The sequence below is a fragment of the Narcine bancroftii genome, chromosome 9, assembly GCF_036971445.1.
Source record: "Narcine bancroftii isolate sNarBan1 chromosome 9, sNarBan1.hap1, whole genome shotgun sequence".
In the NCBI taxonomy this organism is placed as follows: Eukaryota; Metazoa; Chordata; class Chondrichthyes; order Torpediniformes; family Narcinidae; genus Narcine; species Narcine bancroftii.
In genome coordinates this window covers 69,252,180-69,269,895 of record NC_091477.1, presented here as the reverse complement: position 1 = coordinate 69,269,895, position 17,716 = coordinate 69,252,180, and the positions used below count along the sequence as shown (strand labels likewise).

At 43.6% G+C, this 17,716-nt stretch overlaps 1 long non-coding RNA gene across 1 annotated transcript; it reads right to left on the bottom strand.

The window, feature by feature from the left end:
* Positions 1-4,313: 4,313 nt before the first annotated feature.
* On the bottom strand, positions 4,314-17,305 carry LOC138742242 (uncharacterized). Its single transcript, XR_011344015.1, has 2 exons — positions 16,680-17,305; positions 4,314-5,882 (listed from the first exon to the last, which is right to left on the bottom strand). It is a non-coding gene; the product is annotated as an uncharacterized lncRNA (long non-coding RNA).
* Between the last annotated feature and the right edge of the window lie 411 nt (positions 17,306-17,716).

Here is a 17,716-nt window from a genome sequence, read left to right as displayed (position 1 = left end):
CCCACACCACCCCACCATGATGGGACAGCATTAGTGCCGTGGTTTGTGGAGCCCTTTCCAGTGACACTAGTTCACTCCTGACCTCAGGAGTTGTCTGTTTGGTGTTTATATGTTCTTCGTGTGAGCACGTGAGTTCGTCCTGGAGCTCCAGCTCCTGCTACCTAGAAGTGCAGGTTGGTGGGTCAACTGTAACTTGCTTCTTGAGCAGTGGTTCTTAATCTTTTTCTTTCCACTCATCTACCATTTTAAGTATTCCCTATGCCACAGGTGGGATATGGGTGGAAAGAAAAAGTTTGAAAACCATTATTTTAATTGTACCTAGTTGACTCGTTATGTGCCTGGTTTCAGAACTCCAAAGGAAATGAGCCACTGACAATTTTTCTCAAGCAAAATATTTCAGTAACAATTGAGTCTAGAGCGGAGTAATCACAGAGTACTGATGGCATAGGGATTACTTAAAGTGGTATGTGAGTGGAAAGAAAAAGGTTGAGAACCACTGCTCTAGAGTATAGGTGAGGAGTAGAATTGGGGAGCCAGTGTGAGTGTCGGAGAATAAAGTGGGTGTGTGTAGGATTGGAGGGCACATTTGCAAACACTCTTACAGAGCCAGTGGCCCAGGTTCGAATTTGGTGCTCTCTATAAAGGGTTTGTACATTCTTCCTGTGTCTGTATGAGATTCCTCCAGGTGCTGTGGTTGCCTCCCAACCTCCAAAAAAAGCATATGGGGATTGTAGATCAATGGTATATTTAGACAGCATGAAGTTGTAGTCAGCTACTGTCCTGTATGCTTAAATTTAAAATAGAAAAAACAGTAAGTGGGCCAGTATAGACTTGATGGGATGAAGGGCTGGCTTTTGGATTGTTTTTTTTCAAATGACCATATTAGTCTAACAGGGATGGGAGAAGATCTCCACATTTTTTCTCTCCAAATGTTTACTGTTCTTTTCATTTTTCCATTCTAGTGATCTCTCTGCAGCTTGCAAACCTTTAGCAGGGTTATGGCTAAACTATGCCCAAATGAAAACAATCAGCAAACCCTGATTGTGAAGCACTTTGGGATGCCGTTACTTATCAAAACCACAGAGGAAATCGTATTGGGACCAGAAAATGGTGGGAACACTTGGAAAACCAGACTGTGTCCGTGGGGGCAGAAACAGCCATCATTTAAGATTGGAAATACAATTCTTTCTTATCTCCATCACAAAATGCGGTCCCCACAAGGATCCTGGTTCACCAGATTCAAGGAGATTTTCTTCCCCACTGATGCCAGACTCCTGAACAAACCTCATACCAGTAAAATGATGTTGCCGTGGCTCTGTTCTAATGGATCTCTCTCTCTCTCTCTGCACTTGTGTTGTGTTTTAACTGCTGTTCTACGTATGGGTTGACTAGCTGGGCTGCTTGTTAAATGAAATTTCTCACAGTTACTCAGCACATAGAACATTAAGCTTGTAACTTGACCATGAATAATTTTACTTCTCACTTTTTATACATGTTTATTGGGTTTTTTATAAATGGGAGAATAATTACATTTTGATGGCACCTTTACTACTATTGCTCCCCCTGCTCTGTTTATTGGACCTGACTCAATGCATTGGTTACTTCATTAGACTCCTGGAATAAGATCAATCTTATAGAATCATTTTTATCGGTTCAACCTCTTGGAACGATTTGTCCAAACACATGTCGAGGGATGATTCATGCAAATAGCTAGAAGCAGTGCAAAATGTGGATGGCTGGAGGAAGTCAATGCATCAGGCAGCATTTGTGGATAGAAATGGTCAGTCAACATTTCAGGTTAGAACACTTTTTCAACATTAAAATATAATGGAGTGATATCAAGTATATCAGGGTAGAAAGAAGCAAGGTAATAAGGTATTGGACAGAAGGTGGAAGGGACAGGTAGAGGGAGAGACCATTGGGTGGGGGGAATAGATAGAAGTGGATGAGGTGGAACTAGATCAGTGACTCTCAACCTTTTTCTTTTCACTCACATCCCACTTTAAGTATTCCCTATGCCATCGGTGCTCTGTGATTAGTAAGGGATTGCTTAAGGTGGGATGTGAGTGGGAAGGAAAGGTTGAGAATCACTGCTCTGGACTCAATTGTTATTGGAATATTTTGCTTGAGAAAAATAGTCATTGGTCCATTTCCTTTGGAGTTATGAGACCGTGCACATAACGAGTCAATGAGGGACAATTTAAAACAGTGGTTTTCAAACTTTTTCTTCCCACTCACATCCCACCTTAAGCAATCCCTTACTAATCACAGAGCACTGATGGCTTAGGGAATACTTAAAGGTGGGATGTGAGTGGAAAGAAAAAGGTTGAGAATCACTGAACTAGATAGAACTGGGGTTGAGAGTGTAAGAACAATAAGGGAAAGGATTCGTGGCTTAATGGCAAGTGTGGGAATGGTGTGGGGAGAGAAAGAATAAGCAACATTGGTACTGTTTACAGAATCAGAATTTATTGTCATGAACATGCCACAAAATTCATTGTTTTACTTTATTACTATACTCATGTCCACCTAACTGCATTCTCCGAGGAAGAAGATGACAGCAAGAGGTAGCAGTTTTTGAGCATGAGTTTATTTAACTGAATCTGGTCAATTTATAGTTCTAAGTTGATACTTGTTTTGCTATGGCTGATAACTCCTGCTGACCTTTAGAAGTATCCCTGCCAGCCTTCGGGGTAATCAAAGGTCACTGCGGGCTTGTAGATACCACTCTTGGACCTCTATTATCTCACTAATAAGCTGATTCAGATCTCGTTTCCCAAATTCGCAAGGAATATTAAAAAAAAGACAGTGTTTAAAAGGCTGATTTCAGCAGTGAACCTCATCCAGGAGAGAAACTTGTTCTCCACGACAGTCCGATCATCCAAGAGATATGGGAGTCAGGAAAAAAAACATTCAAAAATAAACTATTTGGAAGTATTCTGTGAATAATCTGTCACTCTGTTTGTTCCCCTCCCCTCCCCACTTCTGTGTTCAAAATAATATCTTAACACCTATGGTGTGGAGTTTCATTAAATGCATAGCAGGGTAGAAAGGATTACATTTATATAGCATCTTTCAAGAATCCAGGAGGTTGCAACATGTATTAGTCACAATGATCTATTGCCGCTTTCAGATGCATTCTCCGCCAAGAATCAAGACTTGGTCCTTGTGCTAAGACAGAAAACCCTGCATTCAGACACCAACAACAATGTGATAATGACTCAACCATTCCTTTCAGTAAAGTCAGTTTGGAAATACACAAGAAGTGAGTCTTTGATGCTTAGTCCAAGTCAATTTTACCCTGTTCTTTTTCAAAATATCACAGGGAGATCGAGGTCCATGAAGGAAATAGGCCGGTCTTCAGAAACTAATGCTGCACCACTCCCTCAGTACTAAGTTAAAGAGGAAAGTTTGCAGACACTGGCGTCAAGGGCAATAATTAAACATGGCTTGGGAAAATTCAGCAGATCGCACAGCACCCAGAGGTAGTGAAGGATAACCAAAGTTCTGAGCAGGGTCATTCATCATACCTGACGAAGACTGCCCTTTACTTCCTATGAATGCTGCGTGACCCGCTGGGTGTCTCCAGTACGCTTGTCAGTACTTGACTCGAGTTAAGTACTACGATTACATGCTCAAGTCTTCAGAAGACCTTCAGTTCCGTGTCCCCCTCCCATACTCACATGTCTGTCCGTGGCCACGTGTACTATCCCACCAAGACCATAAATTGGAGGAATAACACCTGATTTTCCATCTGGGCTCTCTCCAGCCGGTTGGCATTGTGACAGAGTATATAGAGGTGTTTGGGAGATAAATTGGGAAAGATTTGTTAAAGCAGGTCACACACAAATAATTTAAAACACAGAATTTTTGCAGGAGTTTTGCAGAGTGCTCACAGACTCATGATAGACTGCTTATTGCAAGAGACAACAATGTAGCAACATACAGTGGCAGTTTGTCTGGAAAAAAGTTTGCTGTCTGGAGAACATGTGATCTTTGCAGGCAGAGGCAGAACGAGCTTTGCTCTGAGTGTGGGAGGGAATGAGAGAGAGGAGAGACACAGACTTCAGATCCAGAGGGACAAGCTGGCAAGCTTTGAAAGACTCCCTGGTCAAAGGAGAGGATTGGCTATCTGGTATTTCCCTTGGAATAGGAGAAACAGAAAGGAACTCTGTGGTGATCTGAAAGAAAGAAAGCAAGATACCGGAGTGTCCTGGAACGAGAAAACTCTCTCTCTGAAAACCAACAAGAACCCTCCTGAGTGGTAACCACCACTTAACTGTCAGAAATAAAACTTCTCACACATGAGTCTCTTTAAAACTGATGACACGACAAGCTTTATTTACAAGTCTGCAGAGTTGGACTCAACTGGCTTCTCACCAGTTAAGCCCCGATACATACAGTGCATTGATTTTTATACCCTTATTGTTTGCCCTTCCCCTTCTTATTAATACTGTTTTAATTGGTTAGTATTGCAAAAGCATTCTGAGTATAACTGCATTTTTAATTATCACGTTCGTTACGTACGCTGCGAACTCTACATACACTAAATTCTGTTTCTCACCCTTCTTATCAATCTTTTGTCTCCTGCAAGTCTCTCACTATGACCATGAAAAGATATGTTTTAAAAAAAAACATATCCAGCTGAACCTTTTGTCCTTGGCTGCTAGTAAGCTCCCTGTCTGTTCTGGCTTCCCTTTTTATGATTAATCATCACATTTTAACTTAAGCCATTTTAACCTAAATTCTCTATATATAACAATCCACCCCTTTCTCTCTTTAAAATGTGTGTATTATATATATATGAATGGGGATTTTAACTTGGGGAAGAGAAACGTTTCATGATAAATTAATCTCGTGCTGAAGTAAAATTCTAACGGGGTCTCCCAGTCCCCCTGGTTGCATAGCCTGTTGGACCATGGAAATCACCAGGCTGCGTAGACAGGGAATAATACAGGGCAAAATAAGTAGGAGAAATAAAATACCTCCGATGACCCACAATAAGGTACGCCACCAGGTTCCTCCAAACCATTTGTCCATCCAATTTAATTTTGCAAAAGGATGCCAGGTTTGAACAGGTACATGGGACAAAGTACGAATATTATCAGCGATTTTTCGAATGGCTTGGCCATTATCATCAATCTGTAAGCAGCAGTTAGTCAAATTAAGCTTTCCACATACACCTCCTTCCGTGGCTAGGAGATAGTCTAGGGCCAGACGGTTCTGATATATAGCAGAGCGCATTTTCATTGGAATAGTACGCTGGTGTATGCAAAACCAGAGTCCATCAGGGCATGGTGGGCCTGAGTCACCCTTCCAACCGTTAAGAGGGAAAGGAGTGGTATTAGGAATCTGTATATAATGACCCATATTATTTCCTTCTTTTTCCACACAAGGGGTATATGGATGTTGGGTGGTATTTTCTGCCCAGCATTTCTCAGGAACTGAGGTATGGGAAATAAAATTACCCTCCTTTCTTCCCCAAATGTGGTCCTGAAACAGGACCACTGTGTTTCTGCATTTCTTACATTTCACACCTGATAAAGACATAGGCAAACTAAGAAAAATCAAAGAACATAACAATAACATTGTGAATCAAGTCTTTCTGCGAAATCGCAAAGTAAGAGGTTTTTCTCCAGGAACACGTCCAATCTGAGTTAGTATCAGGGTCCTGAGGCGCCTCTACAGGTCCCTTAAATCTGGATGCATGCTTGTTCGTGCTGCAGCCTCTGTAGTTAAGAGAACTTGGTATGGACCTTCCCACTGGGGCTGGAGTTTTTCAGTTTTCCAGGTCTTGATGAGAATCCAGTCTCCTGGTTCCACTTTGTGTAAAGAAAAGTCTAGAGGCGGTGTTTGTGCCAATAGTCCTCTCTTTCGTAAATCTGTAAGAGAGCGTGACAGTGCCTGTAAATAGTTCCTAACAAATATATCCCCTTCCCCCAAGGTGGGACACCCCTCAACTGTACTCCAGAAGGGAAGCCCAAACATCATTTCATAAGGGGACAACCCTACATCTTTTCGTGGGGCAGTACGAATTCTCAATAAAGCCAGGGGCAGACACTTTATCCAAGGCATTTTAGTTTCCACCATTAATTTTGTCAATTGCATTTTTAGGGTTCCATTCATACGTTCAACCCTCCCTGAGCTTTGTGGATGTCAAGGGGTATGCAATTTCCAAGAGATCTGTAATGCATTACAAATCAATTGCTGGATTTTTGAAGAAAAATGTGGACCCCTGTCTGAGTCTATAGAATCCATTATACCATATCTGGGGATTATCTGCTCTAGGAGGAGGCGAGCTACTGTAGAGGCTGTAGCATTTACTGTTGGGAAGGCTTCCACCCATCGGGTAAAGTGATCTATTATCACCAACAGATACTTCCATCTTTGGACTTGAGGTAACTCTGTGAAGTCGATCTGGATACGTTGAAAAGGGCGTATGGCTAATGGTTGACCTCCCATGGTCCCTGTCCTCATTACCTTCTTATTAATTTTTGTGCATAGGTGACAATTCTGCACCTCCTGTTGGGCCAAGGTGTAGATTCCCTTACACACATATTCTCGAAGCACTGTGTCACATAAGGCTTGGGTGCCCCAGTGGCTCTGATGATGCAGGTGTTTTAAAATATTGCGAGTTATTTCTTTATTTAGAACCATTCTTCCATCTGGTGTCTTCCATGTTCCATCAGGCAGCTGGCTTGCGCCCAGCTGAGCCATGTCCTTTTCTTCCTTAGCAGTGAAAATGGGAGCCTTCTTTATGCCTTGTCTTATTGGGATTAAGGTCAGCAAACGGACTTCTTGTTGCATGGCAGCCCTTTTGGCTTCTTCATCAGCCAGTCTGTTTCCAATTGCTGTCGGGGTATCTCCCCTCTGATGGCCTGGTATGTAGACCACTGCTATTTCCTGGGGTAATGTCAAGGCTTCTAAAGTCAGAGTAATCATCTGTTCGTGTGCCAATTCCTTTCCTCTTGATGTAATTAGACCACGCTCCTTCCAGATCTTACCAAAGGTATGCACTACCCCGTATGCGTATTTGGAATCAGTGTAAATCGTTCCAATTTTCTTTGCCAGTATTCTGAGGGCTCTCTGCAAGGCATATAGTTCACAGGATTGTGCTGACCAGCTTCTGGGTAGTCTCGTGGATTCTACTACTTTCCAAGTATTTCCTTCTATTATAGCATACCCACTTCTTCTCATTCCGTCAATACATCTGGCGGAGCCGTCAATGTAGAATTCATATCCTTCTCCCAGCGGAGTATCGCAAAGGTCTTCTCGGGTCTTGGTCTGAAGATCTGTCAACTCGACACAGTCGTGCTCCACCTCTCTCTCTGTTTCACTGCCGTATAAAAACTGAGCTGGGTTGCAGCTATTAATCTTTGCAAACTGTAGATCTTCTCCGACCATTAAAATGGTTTCATACTTTAATATGCGAGAATCAGTCAGCCATCAATGGGCAGTTTGTGTTAATAAAACACTCACAGAATGGGAGGTGTACACAGTCATCTTTCCTCCAAAAGTAAGTTTACGTGCTTCCTCTACCAACAGAGCAGCAGCCGCTACTCCCTGGATGCACGTCGGCCATCCGCGAGACACTGGGTCCATCATTTTGGAAAGGAAAGCCACTGGGTGTCGCTGACCGCCTTTTTCCTGTGTTAAAACTCCCACAGCTGTTCCTTGGTTATGAGTGACAAATAGCTGGAAGGGCTGTTTTAAAGAGGGCAGAGTGAATACTGGGGCTCGTGTCAGGCGATGCTTCAAGTCCTCAAACCATCCCTCCTCCTCCTGGGTCCATTTTAATGGATATTCATTTTCATTTGTCAGCTTTTCATACATAAACTTCACCAAAGCTGAGTAGTCCTCTATCCATAACCTACAGTAACCTAAGAGTCCCAGGAATTGTCTTATTTCCTTCTTATTACGGGGTAACGGTATTCTAGTGATTCCCGCAATCCGTTCAGGGGTAATCCGTTTCTGTCCTTTACTTATCTGGTGTCCCAGATATACCACAGTTCTCTCAACGAACTGTAACTTGTTCCTGGACACCCGTAGACCCTTTTTCCCCAGATAATTCAAGAGTCTAATTGTATCTCCCCTCATTTCTTGTTCCTTGGGTCCTGATAATAGTAAATCGTCCACATACTGCATTAGTTGGGAATCATCAGATTGTGGATAGTCCACCAGGATTTGTTCTAGCATTTGTCCAAACAGGTTCGGAGATTCAGTGAACCCTTGGGGCAATACAGTCCACCGAAGCTGTCTCCGTCTACCTGTCCATGGATTTTCCCATTCAAACGCAAACATATCTCTACTTTCCTCTTCTAATGGACACGTCCAGAAGGCATCCTTCAAGTCGATAACACTAAACCACTCATGGTCTGGGGGAATCCGACTCATAATAGTGTGAGAGATGGGAAAATTGATCTAAAATTATGAACATGGAAGAAACTAAAGTTCATCAGTAAAATGGCTGAAACCAGTTCAAACAGGATAAGTTTGGGGCTTAGGATGCAGGAAAGCAGAGTCAGCACGATTAACATAAGAATCTTCTATCCTTTGTGACAAGACCATAGGACTAAGATAAGGAATGGTAAGGTACAATAGAATGTAGGAAGTTGAGGTAGTCTGGATCAGATAAGGGTCTCCTAGCCCTGGACAGAAGTACCAAGTCATACATTTCTAATTAGCTAACCATACACAGATTTATACATATGAAATTAGCCAACCCTAGATAGAATGAGTCAACTCTGCATATCAAGAGACTGTAGCCCCGAGAATCAGGAAGGTGTGAATAAGGACAATGACATGAAGGGACACCGACAGGATAACCACCCCCCTGGTTCTCCAAGTATACTGAAATTGCACGTAGGCAGGCAGGATTGCCTAATGCCAAACCTCTCCAGCAGGAGGCAGAAGAATGTAAGGGGGAGGGTATTCCTACACTGAAATCAACTGTATAAAAGTTGGGTGAGCCCCAGTGTGTGTGTGTATTCCCAGGGTAAGGGGAAGCACCCAACTTTGCATTGTTGTAGTAATAAATGTTCTTTGTTCTCAATTTTTGTCTCGAGCAATTTCTTTAAAGGTACTTTAATTCCTAACAAATGGGGGCTCGTCCGGGATCACACTCCCTCCACTGACAGAGTACCCCGACGACGAGAGTAGGTGCACCCCGGCTGATTCAGCTGGACTCACGGGCGACGGGTGGCTGGTCAGTGGAAGAAGCGAGTGATATCCGAGAAGAGGCATTGAGAACAAACGGCGGAAGGACGCGCGCTAGAGCAGTACTGCCAGAACTCGGTAAGAGTATTTTACTTGTTCCTAAGTATGGGAATAGCGGGCAGTAGAGATGAGAGTCCTGACACAGGACGTGACCACCAGATAGCTACGTACAGCCCGCTTGGGATGATGTTATCTGAGTGGGGCACAGGAAAGACCCGCGGTAAAGACAAACTAGCGGGCAGTAGAGATGAGAGTCCTGACACAGGACGTGACCACCAGATAGCTACGTACAGCCCGCTTGGGATGATGTTATCTGAGTGGGGCACAGGAAAGACCCGCGGTAAAGACAAACTGACGACGGTCAGGTATTGTTGTAATGAATGGGTGGGATACCCGGTTAAAGGGAGCTCCGTGTACTGGCCAAAATTCGGATCCGAGGATGAATGGATGTGTGAAGTTTGAACTTATGGCTCTATCGAAACCAGCCAGACAATGTTGAGAGCAGGGAATATGCAGCCTGCTGGCTCAAGGGATCCATTGAACAGCTGGTTTTGAATGAGAAAGAATCCAGGGATAAGAGAGAGGAGGAACCTCTTGTCCCTGAATCACAGGGTTGGGATGTGTTACATTCCCTCCCTCCACCCTATGTTCCTCCTATGCCGGCTCCTATCTTTCCTTCCCCTCCTATGACCTACCCTTCTGCACCTTCCCCACCTCCCCCACCACTAGAGAAGAGAGAAGAGAGCAGGAGTGGTATGATAACTTGCTCACAAAGCACTCGATTACCACCTCTGTTGGCAGGAGAGAGAGGTAACTTTAATTCAGAACAGCGTGAGACTCTTCAGGAAGAAAGGGCAGAACCCTTTGATTCATTTCCCAGGGAGCAGGAACCCAGACCTAATAAGCCAGAAACCAATTGGATGAGACCACTGCGGGAAGTTCCCATGAGAGAGGGTCTCGGTTTCGTAAATGTGCCCCTGACCAGTACTGAAGTGTGTAACTTTAAGAAAGAACTGACCTCCCTGATAGAAGATCCCCAGGGATGTGCCGAACAGTTAGACCAATTTTTGGGACCAAATATATATACAATATGGGGGTCTCGACATAGAATCCCCAGCAGGGGAACAATTGGTACTAACAGGTTTTGTTACCAACTCAGCCCCAGACATTAAGAGAAAATTACAAAAGACAGAAAATTGGCATGAGCAGGGAATAACCCAGCTTCTACAGATCACACAAAAAGCATTTGTCCAGACATCTGAGGATAAGCAGAAAGCAAAGGCTAACATTTTGATGCAAGCAGTTAAAGGAATAGTAGATGAGTAACATGAAAAAAAAAGGCAGGGACTGTGTGCCAGCTCCTGAATGTTGGGAGAAGTGCAGGGAGTGGGAGAGTAGAGACCAGAGATAATTTCATAAATCACGACTTCCCACTTCAGTCACTGACCAATATTGATTAAAATTCATGCTAAAAATTAAATGTCATAAATGATCGTTTTTCAATACTGTAGAATTAGCGAATTTAACTACCAGTTAATTCCAATTTATGAAATAAATTGTATTTAAAAGTGATTTTGCACAGGGAGTACCTGAGAGTTGAGTGATGTTATAACATTTGCAGGGAGAAATGTTTGCGCAAATAGGGTGAGTTCTATACATCTTAACTTTAAGTGTATGTGAGATAAAGAAAGGATCTGATGTGTAAAGTGGCTGGATCAGCCAGTTGAAGGGGGAGTGTGCATGTCCCTTTAAGTGCACTGTGGCACTTGAAATTGAGGCTTCAGGCTCTTGTCTTGCAGTTAGAGGTATGGAGCCCTATCAACACATTTAATACATTTCTTCTACACATTCAGCAGTCAAGGTCCGTGAGTTTAAAGATCACCCACCTCTGGAGAATAAAGATACCTCTGGGGATTCCTATGGGGATTCCTATAAGTTTAATCATTCATTTCTCTGGTGCATTTTCCTCTGGAGTGAAATTAATGCCTCAGCACAATTTCTCTGTATTGCCGCTGTTATTTAATTCATGATAACTTTCCCCCATTCATCAGGTTTATATTTAAATCCGGTAGTGCGGAAGTTACATTGTAAATAATCACGGAGGTAAACCCTGCGCGACTGGATTCAGCTTAATGGAGAAATAAACCTGCGAACTGGTCTATGGTGCTGTGTGAGTATTGCAATAGGTGGAATATGATTTAAATTGGTGGCATAGTTCAGAACAATTGGGTGCATAAGAATAATAATATCATTGAGAACTCACAGATCTTGTACCAGATGCTATTCAGTACATCTTGACTTAAGGACTGGAAAAATTGGCATGTTAGAATGAGATTGGCATGGTACCAATATTTCTTGATTCAATAATGACTCCACAAGCTCCAGGATTCATGCAGCAGAACTTTTAAGTGGAATATAATAGAAACTAGCCTGTACTTAAATTATTGTGTGTGCAATCTTCATAAGAACATCTTTTAACTTTTTTTTGGTGCCTGTTTTACAGACTGTTTTAAATAAGGCCAGCTCCTGTGAGCTGTGGCACAAGGCATTTTACTTAAGGCAGAACTAAAGGTTGAATATGTTTCAAGTTCTCTTGCAGGGGCTCTTGTGCTGCAATGTCTGTTATGTACTCACTCTAACAAATTGGAGGGTTGTGCCCCATACAGACAAGCAGCTCCAACTGCATTTTAATAAGGTCTAACATATTCAAAACCCATGCAAATATGGTTTGTGTTTCATTTTACAATTTTTACACTAACACAAAGGAAAGTCAGATTGTTACAAAGTGCCGTAATTTAACATTTTTTTTCGTTTCTTTAATGGTTTATTCAGTTATTGTTGTATTTTACTTGTCTTTTGATTATTCAGTTATTGTTGTATTTTATTGCAGTTTTCAATGAGCTTTACATTTATTGTGTTTTATTCAGTTCTTATTGTATTTTATTGCTGTTTTCAATGAGCTTTACATTTATTGTTGTTTATTCAGTTATTGTTATATTTTATTGCTGCTTTCAATGGGTTTTACTTTCATTGTTGTTTTACTCATTTTTTGGAATATTGTTCGTTAATGTTTTAAGTCCCCCTGGAATAGGGGCAGCAGAGGTTACAATTGTGCTCCTTTAGAATGTAGACAGGGCATAGATTTAATGTATAGTCATAATGGGATATAAGGGATCCCAATACGGACCAGGGGAATTAAACAGCTTTAGTGGAGTACATCTAATTTGTATCATAGCCTACACAGGTATTAAAGACAGGAGTTTTGAAGCGATAGCACAAAGGACATGGTGGGACAAAGACAGACAGAATGGTAGTCAGCATTGTACATGTAACAGAGAGAGAGAGAGTTAATACATATGCTAATGTACACAGACAGGCTGCAACTCACAAGTTCAATGATATATATGCTAATGTTAGCAGACAAGCTGCAACACACAGTTAAATCACAAGAAACAATCCCCCCCCAGCTTGGTCTCTTTTCATCACCCCATGAAAGGGAGCACCAGTTTCCAACAACGTGAGCTGCTTGACACTTTAATATCAGGCTCCAAACAGCCTTCGGAGATCGGTGGCCCTAGGGTTCGGGGCTGAAGAGGACATCAGATACTAGCCACAATCAAACGGAACCGCCTGACTACTGCTACTCGTTCGCTGCTGAAGGCAGCGCTTCTCATAGACTGCGACTCGTTCGCTGCTGAAGGCAGCGCTTCTCATAGACTGCGACTCGTTCGCTGCTGAAGGCAGCGCTTCTCATAGACTGCGACTCGTTCGCTGCTGAAGGCAGCGCTTCTCATAGACTGCTACTCGTTCGCTGCTGAAGGCAGCGCCTCTCACAGACTTCGTCGGGACAACACTTACAAAGGTCGTGTGCTTCAAAGACACTGCTTCAATATTTCAACGTATGGGATGGACTAGACTCTTTACTGAGAACTGGAGCCTGATACTCCAAACCCTAATAAGCAGCTGGACTCACTCCCCTGACCTTCATGGTGCTCCCCTACCTAAAGACTTTACACAGACATTACAATTCGGTTATTGACCAGCTGGGTAAAACCACACCTTACACTTGAAAGATCAGTGTTACTGATCTAAAAGAAAAGTGAGGAAAGTGGGGGGGGGGGGGGGGGGGGGATCAGTCACACTGACACTAGTAACCAAAGATCAGTAACACTGATCATGGTGAAAGATCAGTATTACTGATCTAAAAGAAAAGTGAGGATTGTGAGAGATGGGAAAATTGATCTAAAATTATGAACATGGAAGAAACTAAAGTTCATCAGTAAAATGGCTGAAACCAGTTCAAACAGGATAAGTTTGGGGCTTAGGATGCAGGAAAGCAGAGTCAGCACGATTAACATAAGAATCTTCTATCCTTTGTGACAAGACCATAGGACTAAGATAAGGAATGGTAAGGTACAATAGAATGTAGGAAGTTGAGGTAGTCTGGATCAGATAAGGGTCTCCTAGCCCTGGACAGAAGTACCAAGTCATACATTTCTAATTAGCTAACCATACACAGATTTATACATATGAAATTAGCCAACCCTAGATAGAATGAGTCAACTCTGCATATCAAGAGACTGTAGCCCCGAGAATCAGGAAGGTGTGAATAAGGACAATGACATGAAGGGACACCGACAGGATAACCCCCCCCCTGGTTCTCCAAGTATACTGAAATTGCACGTAGGCAGGCAGGATTGCCTAATGCCAAACCTCTCCAGCAGGAGGCAGAAGAATGTAAGGGGGAGGGTATTCCTACACTGAAATCAACTGTATAAAAGTTGGGTGAGCCCCAGTGTGTGTGTGTATTCCCAGGGTAAGGGGAAGCACCCAACTTTGCATTGTTGTAGTAATAAATGTTCTTTGTTCTCAATTTTTGTCTCGAGCAATTTCTTTAAAGGTACTTTAATTCCTAACAATAGTATAGGGATTAGGCACCACTGGGTGGCGGGTCTGAACAATAGCATTCAAACTTCTTAGATCCTGAACTAGGCGATAGGATCCATCTGACTTTTTCACTGGGAGTATAGGGGTGTTATAAGGTGACATGCATTCTTCTAATAGTCCGTCTCGTATTAGAGTCTCAATTACCGGCTGTAGCCCTTTTTTCCCTTCCAAAGAAATAGGATACTGACGTTTCCTTACCGGCTGATGACCTGGTATTAATGTGACATGTAAAGGTGGGATGTCCAGACCTCCTCGATTTCCCTCCTTATACCAGACTCTCTCGTCAATCTGCCGTTCATCCTCTTCCTTTAAAGCACAGAGGTGGACTCGCACTTCTCCGTCCACAGGGAGAGCACCCAAACCTAGGAGAGCCTGTAAGTCCCTTCCTAGGAGGTTAAATCCAGCCGACGGTAACAACAAGAGGTCTTGTACCCCTTCTCTTTCTTCCAGTTTCACTGTTACTTGGGGAATTATTGATACCATTCTGGGAGCTCCTTCTATCCCAGAAATTGTCAAATTACTTTTTACAGGCTCAGTTCCGATTGGCACAGTTATTACACTACTTCGTTCCGCTCCTGTGTCCACCATAAACACCACCTCTTCTCCCTTGGGACTAATTTTTAGTTTTACCAGGGGTTCCCTCTTATACTTGGTCCCTAACATTTGGAACCCCTGACCCCCCTAATCTTCTTCCATAAGTTCGAGGGCACGCAATTCCCTCTTGTATCGGGGGCATTCCCTCTTAAAGTGTCCTTCCTCATTGCAGTAATAGCACTTAACGAACCTCCGGGGTCTTCCCTCTCTTGGATATCTTGGATTGTTTAGAGGAAGGTTTTGTTTTCTTTCCCCTCTGGATTCGGCATTCATCTGTCGGATTGTCTGTACCATAACCTTTGTCGCCCTCTTTTGATCTTCTTCTTCTCTCTGCACATATACTTTTTGCGCCTTTTTTAACAGGTCGCTTAGGGGTTTTTCGCTCCAGTCCTCCTCCTTTTCTAGTTTCTTTCTAATGTCCTGCCATGATTTGGAAACAAATTCAATTCGAATAAGCTGTTCACCCATTGGTGTACTAGGGTCCACACCCGCATACTGTTGGACATTCTTTCTCACCCTCTCCAAAAAATCAGTAGGGGACTCGTCTTTCCCCTGGTGGTTCCCAAATGCCTTGGTAAAATTGTGACCCTTTGGCACAGCCTCCCGTATCCCTTTAATTGTCCACTCTCTATATTGTCTCATACTTTCCAATCCCTCGGGTGTTCGTTTGTCCCACCTGGGTTCTTTTAAGGGATATTTTTGTTCATGGGGTCTGGGGTCCCCAGGTTGTTCATATTCCCACATGAGGAGGGCAGCCCGTCGAATCATCTGCCTCTCCTGGGGTGAGAATAATGTTCCCATTATTGCCTGCATCTCTTCCCACGTATATGTGTTTGGTCCCAGGAATTGGTCGAGCTGTTCAGCCAGTCCTATAGGATCTTCCAATAACTTTTTCATTTCTTTCTTAAATCCCCGCACCTCTGTACTAGTTAGGGGAACATTCACATATCCCGTTCCCCCTCCCGGTCCTCCCATAGGAACTTCCCTCAGGGGATTTAGGCTTATTGAAAACTTTGATGGTCCTGGACCAGTCTGGGATCTTGTCCAGGGTCTGTTTACCGGTGGAAGTTTAGGGTCCGACTCCCTTAATTCATCCTTTTTTTCCCGGCCCCTTTCGGGGCAATCAGATTCATCACCTTTCCCCTCCGGTAATGAGCTTTCCTCGGGCGCAGTAGGCACCGGGGGAATATAAGGAGGAGGAAGGTTGTCCAGAGGTTCCCACTTCTTTTCTCCCGCTACCCTCAATTTAAAACATTTTGTTAAGGATCCTGGCCAGGGAACCCAACAAAATGCATATGCTGACTCTTCTTGATTCACCTTTGATCTCGAATTTACATATATGTTTAATGCTTGTCTAACCCAATCCTCATCAGATCCAAATTTCGGCCACCAGACCGAGGAACCTTTAATATGTTGTTTCGACCAAAGGAGACAATATTGGATCATCTTTTTCTTGTTTTTGTCTTGATATCTTTTACTATCCCAATTTTCAAACATTCTCCCCAAAGGGCTGTCAAGGGGAACTCCCAGGAATTGTCCTGAATTTTCAGACGAGCCCTTAGATTTTGATCCTCCCATTTTCCCACCTAGATCTGTTTATCGTTGCTGAGGACCCTCTCGTTCTGGACCCTACTCCCTTCTTCTCAGACGCCTCGTCGGAGGTACTGTCCCTCCTTCGGTTACCGCTGAGGTTTCCCTGGGGTTGACCCCTCTCTTCTCGGCACTTCGTCGGAGGTGCTGTCCCTCCTTCGGTTACCGCCGAGGTTTCCCTGGGGTCTATCCTAGAGTCCCACGACAGGGTCCTCACGCCACGACAAAAGCTCTATACCTGATCTATTACGTTAGGTTTTTTTATCCAAACAGGTGTATCCCGTTACACCTGTTACCCAATCCCCACACCACAATCGTAAGTCGTCACTTACCGGTGTCTTCCCGGGGATTGAACCGTCACCCTTCTCCTCTCCGTCTTGTCGTGTCACCTTGTCCGGATACCACTCGCTCAAGCCGCCCGAAGCGACGAGCAAGGGACTAGGAGCCGCTGAACTCAGCGGGGTGCACCACCTCCGATGTCCCTCTTCTCGCCTCCCCTCACGGCCGGAGTGTAGATCCCGGACGAGCCCCCATTTGTCAGAAATAAAACTTCTCACACATGAGTCTCTTTAAAACTGATGACACGACAAGCTTTATTTACAAGTCTGCAGAGTTGGACTCAACTGGCTTCTCACCAGTTAAGCCCCGATACATACAGTGCATTGATTTTTATACCCTTATTGTTTGCCCTTCCCCTTCTTATTAATACTGTTTTAATTGGTTAGTATTGCAAAAGCATTCTGAGTATAACTGCATTTTTAATTATCACGTTCGTTACGTACGCTGCGAACTCTACATACACTAAATTCTGTTTCTCACCCTTCTTATCAATCTTTTGTCTCCTGCATGTCTCTCACTATGACCATGAAAAGATATGTTTTAAAAAAAAACATATCCAGCTGAACCTTTTGTCCTTGGCTGCTAGTAAGCTCCCTGTCTGTTCTGGCTTCCCTTTTTATGATTCTTTTCTTTGGCTTGGCTTCGCGGACGAAGATTTATGGAGGGGGTAAAAAGTCCACGTCAGCTGCAGGCTCGTTTGTGGCTGACCAGTCCGATGCGGGACAGGCAGACACGATTGCAGCGGTTGCAAGGGAAAATTGGTTGGTTGGGGTTGGGTGTTGGGTTTTTCCTCCTTTGCCTTTTGTCAGTGAGGTGGGCTCTGCGGTCTTCTTCAAAGGAGGCTGCTGCCCGCCAAACTGTGAGGCGCCAAGATGCACGGTTTGAGGCGTTATCAGCCCACTGGCGGTGGTCAATGTGGCAGGCACCAAGAGATTTCTTTAGGCAGTCCTTGAACCTTTTCTTTGGTGCACCTCTGTCACGGTGGCCAGTGGAGAGCTCGCCATATAATACGATCTTGGGAAGGCGATGG